The sequence below is a fragment of the Mangifera indica genome, chromosome 8 (assembly GCF_011075055.1).
Source record: "Mangifera indica cultivar Alphonso chromosome 8, CATAS_Mindica_2.1, whole genome shotgun sequence".
Classification (NCBI taxonomy): Eukaryota; Viridiplantae; Streptophyta; class Magnoliopsida; order Sapindales; family Anacardiaceae; genus Mangifera; species Mangifera indica.
In genome coordinates, this window is record NC_058144.1 from 16,984,050 (window position 1) to 16,996,535 (window position 12,486).

The window sequence follows — 12,486 nt, forward strand, 5'->3', positions numbered from 1 at the left end:
ATTTTGATCTATTTGTTCTTTATGTATGCGTTTTTAGTTGTTGACATGACCTTTTTGGATTTATATACTTGATTTTCATTTATTTATTAATATACTTTTAGGACTATAAGATTTTTATTAATAAAACATATTGGCATTGATTTTATGCATGTTTTTTTAGATACATATTTTGTGTAGAGGTATATGTTTATAGAGGGGTGTTAAACAACCCAAAACTATCGCTGGATAAGGCATATAATGGACCAGAAACCTAAATTGTTTTAAATGTTTATCAAGGTTGCTATCATTATAGGATTCAAGAGGAGAATCAAGATGAACCTATACAAGCTAAACTTTACACAAAAGAGAGAACATAGGCCTGTCTAGCAATAAAAAAAAAAATTACAAAAGATTTAGCCAAACATAAACAAAGACTAAGTAGCCATTTGAATCTTTGGCTAGTTTTTTAACAGACATACTATGATAAGAATAACAATTGTATTCAAGGCTAATAACTTTAGTCTTCCTTATATGAAGATCATCCTAGGCCAACTTTATGGAGAAATGACCTTAAGAGTTAGGTGTCTAAACTACCTTCTCATCATACATAAAAAATTAGTGGCTATATTAGCTTTCACCTCAATCAATTCCTTAGAGTTCGTCATAGGCCAATTCCATTGACCTTCTTCAATAATATCATTAACCTTGGCTTGGATATGAAGACCTAAATCATACATAATATTGTTTCATATCTTTCAAGAAGCAAACTAGAAGGGTGCCAATTATTGTGTCATAAGAAGGTGCTACAACCATTGCCTATAAGGTATATGATTTTTCCCTTAATTTTTTCTTTAAGATTTATAAGCTTCTTCCAAAGCTAAGGACTACCACTTGGTGTTTTGCCCTCATACATTTTCTTCCTCAGCTGATTTTGCTTCACCTAATTCACCCAAATGGAGTTGCTATTAGATTGAGCAAGCTTTCACAAGTGTTTAATAATAGTTTCCTTATTCCATTCTCTATTAGTTATGAGCTCCAATATTTCTTCCTCCTTAAGAACACACATCTTATTCTAGGTCACATTAGCTTTATGTTTATTCAAATTAGTCTTGACAAGCATTTTGGAAGGAAGAATAAAAAGAAAGGACCAATAAACTTGAATGCTAAAATGAATAGCCTTGACAAGCATTAGTCTCCTTGTGTAATTAAACGATTTACTCTTCCAAGAAGTAATTCTCTAGATAATTTTCTCAAGTAGCAGTTTGCAATTTTCTTTTGTGATCTTGGTGGAAACCATAGGAACCTCAAGATACTTGAAAGAAAGATTGCCTACTTCAAAGTTGAGAATATTACACATGTTTGTCTTATCCTCACAAGAAACATTGGAGAGGAAGATATTACTTTTGGCATGATTAGCTTAGAGCTCGAACCATTTTTGGAAAGAATCTAAGGTTTTTTTAGTTAACTTGATACTTTTGACATCGGCTTTACAAAAAATAAATAAGTCATCCGCAAAGCAAAAGTGAATGATATTGCTTACCTTACACCTCCAATGGAAATCAAATTCTTTTTTTGTAGTCATCTTCTCAAGAAGTCTTGACAATACATTAAATGCAAACACAAATAGGCAAGGAGATAAAAGATCTCCTTGTTTAAGGCCTCTTTTGCTCTTAAAGAAACTTGTAAGCTCTTCATTAAGAATGATGGAAAAGGCAGGAGTGGTTATGCATTATTCAACCTACTTCACAAAAGGTAAAGGAATCCTAATGGTTTTGAGAATATTAAGAATGAATTCCCAATTTATTGTGTCATAGGCTTTCATGAGGTCTATCTTAATGGCACATCTCTTTCTTCTCTTGTCATCTTTGTAGTAGTTAAACAACAATTCTTGGCAAAGAAAAATATTACCCCCAATGTTCTCTCCTCTAATAAAAGCTATTTGAGCCTTGTTGACAAAGCTTGGGAGAATCCTTTTGAGTTTAATTGCAATGATTTTTGTGATACACTTATAAATAACATTGAAACAAGTAATTGGTCTGGAGTTTTACAATAAGATGGATTATCACATTTTGGCACAAGAGCAATGATCATACAATTAAGCTTCTTAAAGAGGAAACTTGAATTGATAAAGTGTTTGATTACTTCACAAATGTCCTAACTAACAATATCCCAAATAGTCTTAAAGAATAAGGAGTTGAAACCATCACACCCTAGGGCCTTCTCATTATACATGGCAAAAAAAGTGTCTCTGATCTCTTTTGTAGTGACATCTTTTACCATCTTATTTGCATAATCAGTAAGAACTTGGCAGTCAATTAACTCCACATAACCCTCATCTACTTCCTCCATACAAAGCTTAGCTAAAACACTTATGAAATGATTAATGAAGGCTTCTTTTATCCTCTCTTTGTTGTTGGAAAAAGGAACCATTTTTAAGAAAAATGCCATTGATAGCATTTATATTCCTTCTTCCCTTAATACACTTAAATAAATAGATAGAGTTACTATCCCCTTATTTAAGACATAAAATTCTAGATTTTTGTATGAGGATAAATTCTTCAACCTAGCTTAGCTTTCTAAGGTTACTTGAGAGAGATTTTTCTTCCTTAAGAAGTTTTTTATCCTCAGGATTGTTTGCAAGTCTATTTGGACTCCATTAAGAGCAAGTCTAGGTTCATTAAACCTTTTGGAGATACACCAAAATTCATTTTTGTTAAACTTCCTTAAGGCCTTCTTGACTTTTTTGAGTTTATTTATCACTCAAAATATAAGACTTCCATACATTTCCTCATTCCAAGCCTCTTTCATTATTGAAAGGAATTTTTCATACTTAACCCAAAAGTTAAAGAATTTAAATGGAGATCTTTTATTTTCCTCTTTAATCCCCTATTCCACAACATTAGGAAAATGATCTGATAATCCCTTTGATTTGAAGACCACCAATGATCTTAGGAATGAGTCTTCGCATTTTTCATTGATAAGAACTCTATCAAGTTTGCACTCAATTATTCTCTTTCTTTCATTATTATTACTCCAAGTGTTGGAAGATCTCATGTATCTTAGATCCTTAAGATGAGTATCTTTGCAACAATGATTCAAGTTATCACTATGAGCTTCCACAGTGGTAGTCCCCTTACTCTTCTCATTAAAATTTCTAATGGCATTAAAATATCCAAGCACTACCCTAGGGAAACTATTGGTTGTTGGGTAGGTGCCCTAAAGCCAACTGATTTAACACTTGTAATTGTAATTTCACATTCATTAGTTAATACATGATTAATTGTTATTCAATTCATATGTTTTCTTTTATATGATTGTGCAAATAATATGCCCTTAGAATGATAGAATTGTGACGAGGAGATCATACAATTGATCATAGGAACCTTATAATACATTAAGTGGTCATTCTAGAAACGTCCATAATCCTAACATTACAATGAAAAAGGGCACATGTAATGATAATAAGATTATCATAATGTTGAATGACCCCACCGAAAGATGATGACAATTCTTATATGTTGAAACTATTTGTAGATAGCTTGGTATAACACATGGGTACATATTGTAAACGTGTTTATTAGACTAACTCTACTAGAGTATATCTATATAGATGATTGTTTTAGAGTCTATGGAACAAATCTTTTGAACACTATAGATACATGTGATCCTATGACTTGAGGTCGTTAGACCATCTTGTGTAAGGATCAATATGGTTTGCGCTATCCAAAATATTGTTATAGCTAAGGTATCATAAATATAATGTATGACCATATCGTGAGATATATGGAGGCTATGGTTGATCAATAAAGGATTTGTCACTCATGAGCACAAGAGAAGATATCTCACATGAGAATATTGTATGACATTCATGACAACTGAATCTATGGTTACAATAAGATAAAGTTGTAGTCTAATCCATGTAAGTTATTAATATGTATCAGTTCATACCGAAGAGTTCATGCTGAAAAACTACTAAAATAGACACATTTCCATGTATCAGTCTTGAGAGATATTGGTTAATGAAAGGTTTGAATTGTATGTAACTATGATATTGTAAAAGCTTAAGAGATATTCATTGACACTCTGTCGTCCAGGTGGTCATGATACTTTATTGGAGGGCAATCTTAGTCTATGTCTAAATTCGATACGAATTTAGATACTGCTGATTCAATAGAGAGTTTACAGGTTATACGCATATAAAGGTTATACAAACTGAGAGATAAGCATTGTTTGGTGACAATCCTAATATTTAGGGAGAGAGAGACATTCTGGTTGACCATACTTTTACCAAGTTTGACTTGGTGTGTATAGTGCCATTTGGCATTATGCAAAACTAAAATACATGTCATGACAGGATAAGCCTTGTCCAGCTATACAATACATGTGATATGCTAGGTGACACTTTTTGTGTCCACTTGTACATGGTTTAAATTATGATGGGTGGCACACAAGTGTACCACTCATGCACGTGTGTTGATAGAAATGGTTTGGATGAAATTCCATAGACACTTAGATTCTTGCACACATAAATAATAATCATAAGTGTGAGTTTAAGTAGATCAATTAAAAAATAATATGGCACATAAAAAAATGGAACACAAGTGTACCACTTGTGCACGTATGTTGATAGAGATGGTTTAGATGAAATTCCATAGGCACTTTGATTCCTACATACATAAATAATAATCACAAGCGTAAGTTTAAGTAGATCAATTAAAAAATAATACGCCACATACAAAAAAGAAAAAATTTAGTCATCGCTTGGGTTTTTCCTGATTTTCTCTCTTCTTGTGAACACGTTCTAGTCCATATCATATAAGCCCTAACAACCTTCTTCTTGAATAGCCCTTAGTGTTCATGCTTTGCGTGGATACCAAGGCACTATCTCATAAGGGTTAGATACCATTCATTTCTTTGCCTTGTGAAGACTTAGAGGAGCCATCAACGCATGTATAAACCTTTAAAACACCTTATAGGTAATTTTGTATGTTCATGTTAAATATGTTATAAAAGCGTGTATCCTAGTCAAGGTTTTAGGATTATTTGATTTTTATAAATTTTTAATTCCACTGTGTTATCAGTTATCAGTGCCCTAAAACCTTATAGTGGTATTAGAGCCACCATTTATGTATATTTTTATGACAATTATACCTGTCTATTTTGATTATTTTACCTGTTGTAGCATGTAATTAAATTAATCAAAACTCTAAAATTAATAAAGATGATTCGTAATCGTGTTGCCACATGATTTGTAGAGTTTCATGAACAACGTAAATGTGTGTAAATTGTTGAGTGACGTTTTTTGATTATTTTGTTTGAGTTTTATTATTTTTGTAGGTTGAATTCAGGTTGAAAGTCATTACGCCAGTGTGAGTATGGTTTATGTACCGTATTTTCTCACCCCAGTGGAGGTTTACTAAGAACAAGATTTTCTGGATTTTTGTCATTGGAAAATCTAAAAGACGCTTCCAAAAAACTACCATGAATAGAGGTGTTTGGCACCAATGGAAGTTGTCATGACTAAACTATTATTCGTCCAGCCATGAAGCAGTCGTGTCATGACACCTCATGGTTGGTGATGCCATGTGTCACAACTAGAGCATTATTCAAACTGGTCTAGTTGTGACTCATCATGGTGCCATTTGTCTAACCGTGGGCTAATTGTGTCATGGCTTGCTAGTTTTTCATATCAGTCTAGCTATGGCCAAACTGTGCGCAAGCCTGCAACCTTCTGTAATTTTGCTGAATTTCAAAATCACAGTTGGACGTCTCGCCTGCACACTCGACAAAGTTGAAAAATTATGTTTGGTCATGTTTTGTTGAACTTTGGCCTTACTAAAACTTTTCTTGAGCTTTAAGGTTGAATAATAATTTTGTAAGATTTTATAGACCAAAATATAATTTTACACTTGGTTATATAATAATTAAAAGTTAGTTTAAAAAAAAAAAATATATATATATATATATATATATATATATATATATATATATATATATATATATATATATATACACACATACATACACATGGTGTCCAATACATAACCAAAGAATAAATTTGAATTTTTTAATTTAATTTTTATTTGATTATCTTTGGATTGTAATTTTCAAATAGGGTTTGCCTCCGCCTCCATTCTTCTTTAATTTAGTTTTATTTTATTTTATTAGAATTATGTAACTAGGAAACAAAGCTATATAATTTATTGAAGACTAGAGACAAAAGGACAAGTGTGAAGACTCAAAGACCAAGATTCACCTAGGTTTACTAGTCAAACCCTTCTTGGCTCGAGGGGCTACGTTTATTTTTACGTTGTTATATGTTTGTGAATAGTTATATTTTGCAAATATCACTTAACATACGACTTTAATCTGGTAAGACTAATTAATTAAAACCTTCAAATTAAATATTAAGCCTAAGATTAAATTGGTGTTTTCCAATATGGACCCTGATTAAGCTATTGGAACCTTGATTAAGCCTATATTCATTGGAACCTTATTCACCAAAACAAAGGGTAAACTTCTATCAGACAGAAAATTAGGAAATGTTTATATTGGGTTCGATTTAACTAGTGTACTTTGTTTGTTCGCCAAAGTGAATGTGAAGTATATTAAAGGTATGAATAGGGAATACATTTGTTAATGGAACGAGATATGTAATATCCATCCTACTGATACTGAGAGTCATAATTGAGATTGCATAAATTGTTAAGGTAAAACCTAACTTGAGATTATGAGCTTTCGTTAAGTAATTTGAAATTTACTTATTTGATTAATTTGAATTTTTTGCCAAAACGAAAGGAAAAATTAATGCGATGGGGTTTCGGTCCACTTAAAAGTTCACTAAAACTTTTCAAGTACAATAGTGAGGGTTATTGGCTTGAGGAAAATAGTGAGAGTAATTTAATTAATTAAATTCGTAATTAAAATGAATATTAATAAAAAATAAAATTACTAATTCTTTTATCTATAAATTGTAGATCAAATCATCATTATATCAAACCTAACATATCGATCAATTCTCGAAAAGAAAAATACACTCACTAGAAACAACTTTACTAATTGATACATAAATCTTTAGATTATTCTGAATCAAAAGAAGAGATTGTACATCTTTAAGAGGTCGTTGCCTCATGAGCCTAGTCTCGATGCCACCCAAGAAGAAAAAGATACTTTTAATAAGTATCTTGATGACTTTGTAAAAGTTTAGTGCCTCATGTTAACTTCTATGTCACTTGAGCTTCAAAAACAATATGAGGAAATGGATGCTCCATTCATACTTGCACACCTTCAAGAGTCATATGTCACTCATGTAATGGTTGAACGATATGAGGTGTCAAGTGCACTGTTTGATTGCAAACTCTTTGAGAGAGGATAAGTTGGCCCTCATGTGGTTAAGATGATTGGTTACATTAAGCGGTTGGCAAGCGTGGGTTTTATCATGTACAAAAAGTTTGCCATTGACCTAGTGTTGAAATCCCTCCCTAAATCATGGGCTAATTTCATCATTAACTTTAACTTGAATGAAAAAGAGAAAACTCTTGAAGAGTTGCTATATATGCTTAGACAGGTTAAACAACAGGTATGAAAGATAGCTTCAACTAATGTGCTTATAGTTGAAGCCCATGCACCTAGATCCAAGATAAAGGCAAAGGCAAAGTTAAAGCTAAGCCCAAGCCCAAAATAAAAAAACAACCATATACTACTACTTAGCTAACAAGTGGTGTAGGGAAAGGAAAGATTATTTATTTCTATTATGGCAAAGCTAGTCACCAGATGAGACATTGCAAGACCTTCCTAGAGAATAAGAAGAAGAAAACAACTGAAGTTTCTACTTCAGGTATGTTTATCATTAACATAAACTATTTCCTTGTTTATCATAGGTTGTAGACACAGGATATGGTTCTCATATTTGTTCTGATATGTAGGAACTATAATATAGTAGATTGCTTGCCAAAGGAAAGGTTGGCCTACATATTGGAAATAGAGCATGCGTTGTTGCATTAGTTGTAGGGGTTTATTATCTTAGGTTATCCACTGAGTTAGTTTTAGAATTAGTTAATTTTTATTATATTCTTTTGTTTCTAGAAACTTAGTTTATATGTCTATTTTAGACAAAAAAAAAGATATTCATTTTTTATTGTTGGTAGTACTATGACCATTAGGTTGAATAATATTCTTCCTAAAACAACTGAATTATATAATGGTTTATATATTATAAAACTAGATAATGAAATTTTCAATGTGTAAAGTAATAAATGATTAAAATCAAATGAACTGAATTCCACATAATTATGGCATTGTAAGCTAGGCCACATAGGACTGAAACATATATCAAGACTTCTTGATCAAAAAGTCTTCCAATCATTTGACTTTTAATCTTATGATGAATGCAAATCATGTTTATTGGATAAGATAGCCAAAACACCCTTTACTGGACACAGTGAAACTGAACTATAAGGATCATTCATAATGATGTGTGTAAGCCCATGACAGTGTATAGTAGATGTAGGGAAACTTACTTCATCACATTTACTAATAACTTTAATAGATATGACTATATGTTTTTGATAAAATACAAGTCTGAAATGCTTTGATAAATTCAAAGAATTTAATAACAAGGTAGAAAAGTAACTTGGGAAACAAATTAAAATCCTTCGCAGTGATCTTGGAGGTAAATACTTAAATGTTGAATTCAAAGGATACTTGAAGGAACATGGGATAGACTTTCAACTCACTCCTCATAATACAACACAACATAATAGTGTATCTGAACAGAGGAACAGAACCTTGATAGAAATGGTCAAGTTTATGATAAGTTTAATCGATCTACTTATACACTGAACCATGCCCTATCTAAATTTGTTGATAAAACTCCATACGAGTTATGGATAGGGTGAAACTTATATCTAGAAATTGACCTTGAACAAGCTAAACACTAAGTCTAAAAAGTGTATCTTTGTGGGTTACTCAAAGGTAATTAAAGGAGACTACTTCTACCATTCGAAAGAGTAAAAAGTCTTTGCTGCTCAGATTGGAGTGTTCTTTGAGAAAGAATTCATTCTCAAAAGAACCATGGGATAAGGGTAGAACTTAATGAAGTTCATGTTCATAAGATACCATAGATATTAAATAGGATCATGTGTTATCACAAATGGTCGATCATGATGAGAAAATTCTTCTATCCTGAGAGGAACAACCTTAGAACATATAAGAGCTACATAAGTCTACACGAGTATATCGTGAGCCAGAAAGATGTGGTTTTCTTATAGTTCAGCATGATAACGTACTAGTTATCTTTGATGACAAACCTAAGACTTATGATGACGTTGTCTCAAGTCTAGATTCAGATAAATGGTTAGATGTCATGAAACTTGAAATAAACTTTATATACTAAAACCAAGTATGGACTTTGGTGGATGCACCTGAAGGAGTAAAACCTATAGGTGCAAATGAGTTAGGAAAACTGAAATGAAAGGCAAAGTGCATACCTATAAAGTATGACTGCTTGTCAAAGGTTTCACATAAAAACATGACATGGACTATGATGAAACCTTTTTGCCAGTTGCTATGTTTAAGTCTATTAGGATTATGTTTGCTATTATTGCATACCATACTATGAAATCTTTCAGATGGATTTCAAAACTGCCTTTCTAAATAGTAACCTTATAGCAGATATCTAGATGGTGTAACCCGATAGTTTTGTTCTTGCTGGATAGGCAAATAAAGAATGCAAGCTACAAAAGCCCATTTATGGGCTTAAGTAAGCTTCTAGATGTTGGAATATATGTTTTGATAAAACCGTATGAGAGTTTAGTTTTATCAAAAATGAAGATGAGATATGTGTATATAAGCAGGTCAATAAAAGTGTGATAACATTTCTAGTATTATATGTCGATGATATCTTGATTATCGAAAATGATATACAGACATGCAATCAATAAAGGTTTGGTTTTCCAAGTATTTCTCCATGAAAGACTTAGGAGAAACAATTTATATTCTTGGGATTAAAATTTACCAAGATAGAAAGCATAGATTGTTGAGCCTAAATCAAAACATGTACATAGATAAGGTATTAACAAGACTCTTTATAGAGGAATCCAAGAAAAGATTTCTGCCTATATCTCATGGTGTATATCTTTTGAAAGAAATGTGTCTATCTTTCGAAAGAAATATGTTTATCTTCACTATTTGGGAGAGATAAGATGAGTAGGATCTTATCATATACGTCATGTTATGTATGAGAGTTGATGTCTTGTATGCCTTGAGCGTTTATAGTAGATATCATTTTGATCCAAGTGAAAAACACTAGATAGTTATCAAGAATATTCTAAAGTACCTGAAAAGGACTAAGGATGCATTATTGGTTTATGGAGGGGATTCTAAACTCATTATTAGAGGCTACAATAATGTTAGTTTTTAAATTGATTGAGATGATTTAAATCCCAATTAAGATTTGTGTTTGTTTGAAAGGTAGTATAGTTAGCTGGTAAAGCTCTAAATAAAGTAGAGTGATTGATTCTACAATGAAGTCTGAGCATATTACCCTTTTAGAAGTAGTAAAAGAGGTTGTATGGATCAAAAAGTTTGTTATTGAATTTGTAGTGTTTTATTAAGTGATTGCTCAAGTAAAGGAACCACGGTCTCATTAGATATCTAAGCACATACTCAGACGAAATCACTTGATCTGAGACATTATTTAGCATGTTGACTTACAATAGAGAAGATTAATACATATGACAATTTGGCTAACCCATTAACAAAGTCTCTACCCCAACAGAAGCATGATAGACATATAGTAGGATTGGACATTAGATATATGACTAATTGACTATAGTGTAAGTAGGAGATTATTAGGGTTAGTACCTTAGAGCCAATTGATTTAGCACTTGTAATTATAAGTTTACATTCATTAATTAATAAAAGCTTAATTGTTATTCAATTCATATGTGTTCTTTTATATAATTATGAGAATAACATGCCCTTAGAATGGTAGAACTATGACAAAGGGATCAAAAGACTGATCGTGAGAACCTTATACACATGTTAATGGTTATTCTAGAAACATCTATAATTCTGACATCACAATAAACAAGGGCATTTGTAATGATGATGGGATTATCATAGTATTGAGTGACCCCACTAAAAAGTGGCAATAGTTCTCACAAGTCGAAACTATTCATAGACAACTTGGTGCAGCATATGGGTGCATGTTATAGATTATTCATCAGGCTAACCCTATCAAAAGATATTTATATGAATAGTTACTTCAATGTCTTTAGAACAAATTCTCTGATACCATAGGTGCATATGATCCTATGACTTGAGATCATCAGACCGTCTCATATAAGGATTAATATGGTTTGACGTTATGCAAAGTATGACCATAACTAAGGTATCCTAAAAGTAGTGTATGACCATACGTGAGATACATGGAAGCTATGGTTGATCAATAAAGGACTCGTCACTCCTAAGCATAGGAGAAGATATCTCATATGAGAATATTGAATGACATTCATGACTGATTTAACCTATGAGCACATTAGGATAAGGTTATAGCTTAATCTATGAAAGTCATTAATGTATGTCAGTTTATACTAATGAACTACTGAGATTGACACATTTTTATGTCTTAACCTTAAAAGATATTGGTTGATAAAAGGATTAAATTATATGTAATTGTGAAGTTGTAAAATGTTAAGAGATATTCACTGACACTTTGTCATTCGGGTAACCATAATGCTTTGTTAGAGGCTAATCTTGATCTGTCTAAATTTGATCTGAATTCAAATACTATTGAATTGACAGAAAGCTTATAAGTTACATATATATAGATGTTGATGCGAACCCAAAGGTAAGAATCATTTGGTGACAATCCTAATGTTTAGAGAGAGAGAGAGATTTCGGTTGACCATGCTTTAACCAAGTTTGATTTGGTGTGTATAGTGTCATTTGGCATTATGCAAAATTAAAAAACATAGCACAAGAGGACACCTCCTGTCCAACCGTGCAATGCATATGACATGCCAGGTGGTGCCTTTTGTGTCCACTTGTGCAAGGTTTAAAATATGTTGGGTGGTACACAAGTGTACACTTGTGCACATGCATTGATGGAGATGGGTTTAGATGAAATTCCATAGGCACTCAGATTCCTACACATATATAAATAACAATCATAAGCATGAGTTTAAGTAGATCAATTGAAAAATAATACAACCCATATAGAAAAGAAAAACCTTAGTCGTCGCTTGGGTTTTTGATGATTTTCTCTTCCAGGAACATATTCTAGTCTAGATCACAAAAGCCCTAGCAGCTTTTTTATTGGACAACCTCCTGCATTTGTGCTCGGCGTTCGTTTCTTTGCCATGTGAAAACTTGGAAAAGCTATAAATGCAGGTATAAACCTTCACAACACCCTATAGTTGTTTTTGTATGTTCATGTTAAATATGTTATCAAACATGTATCCTAGTAAGAGTTTTAGGATTATTTGAATTTTATAAATTTTTAAT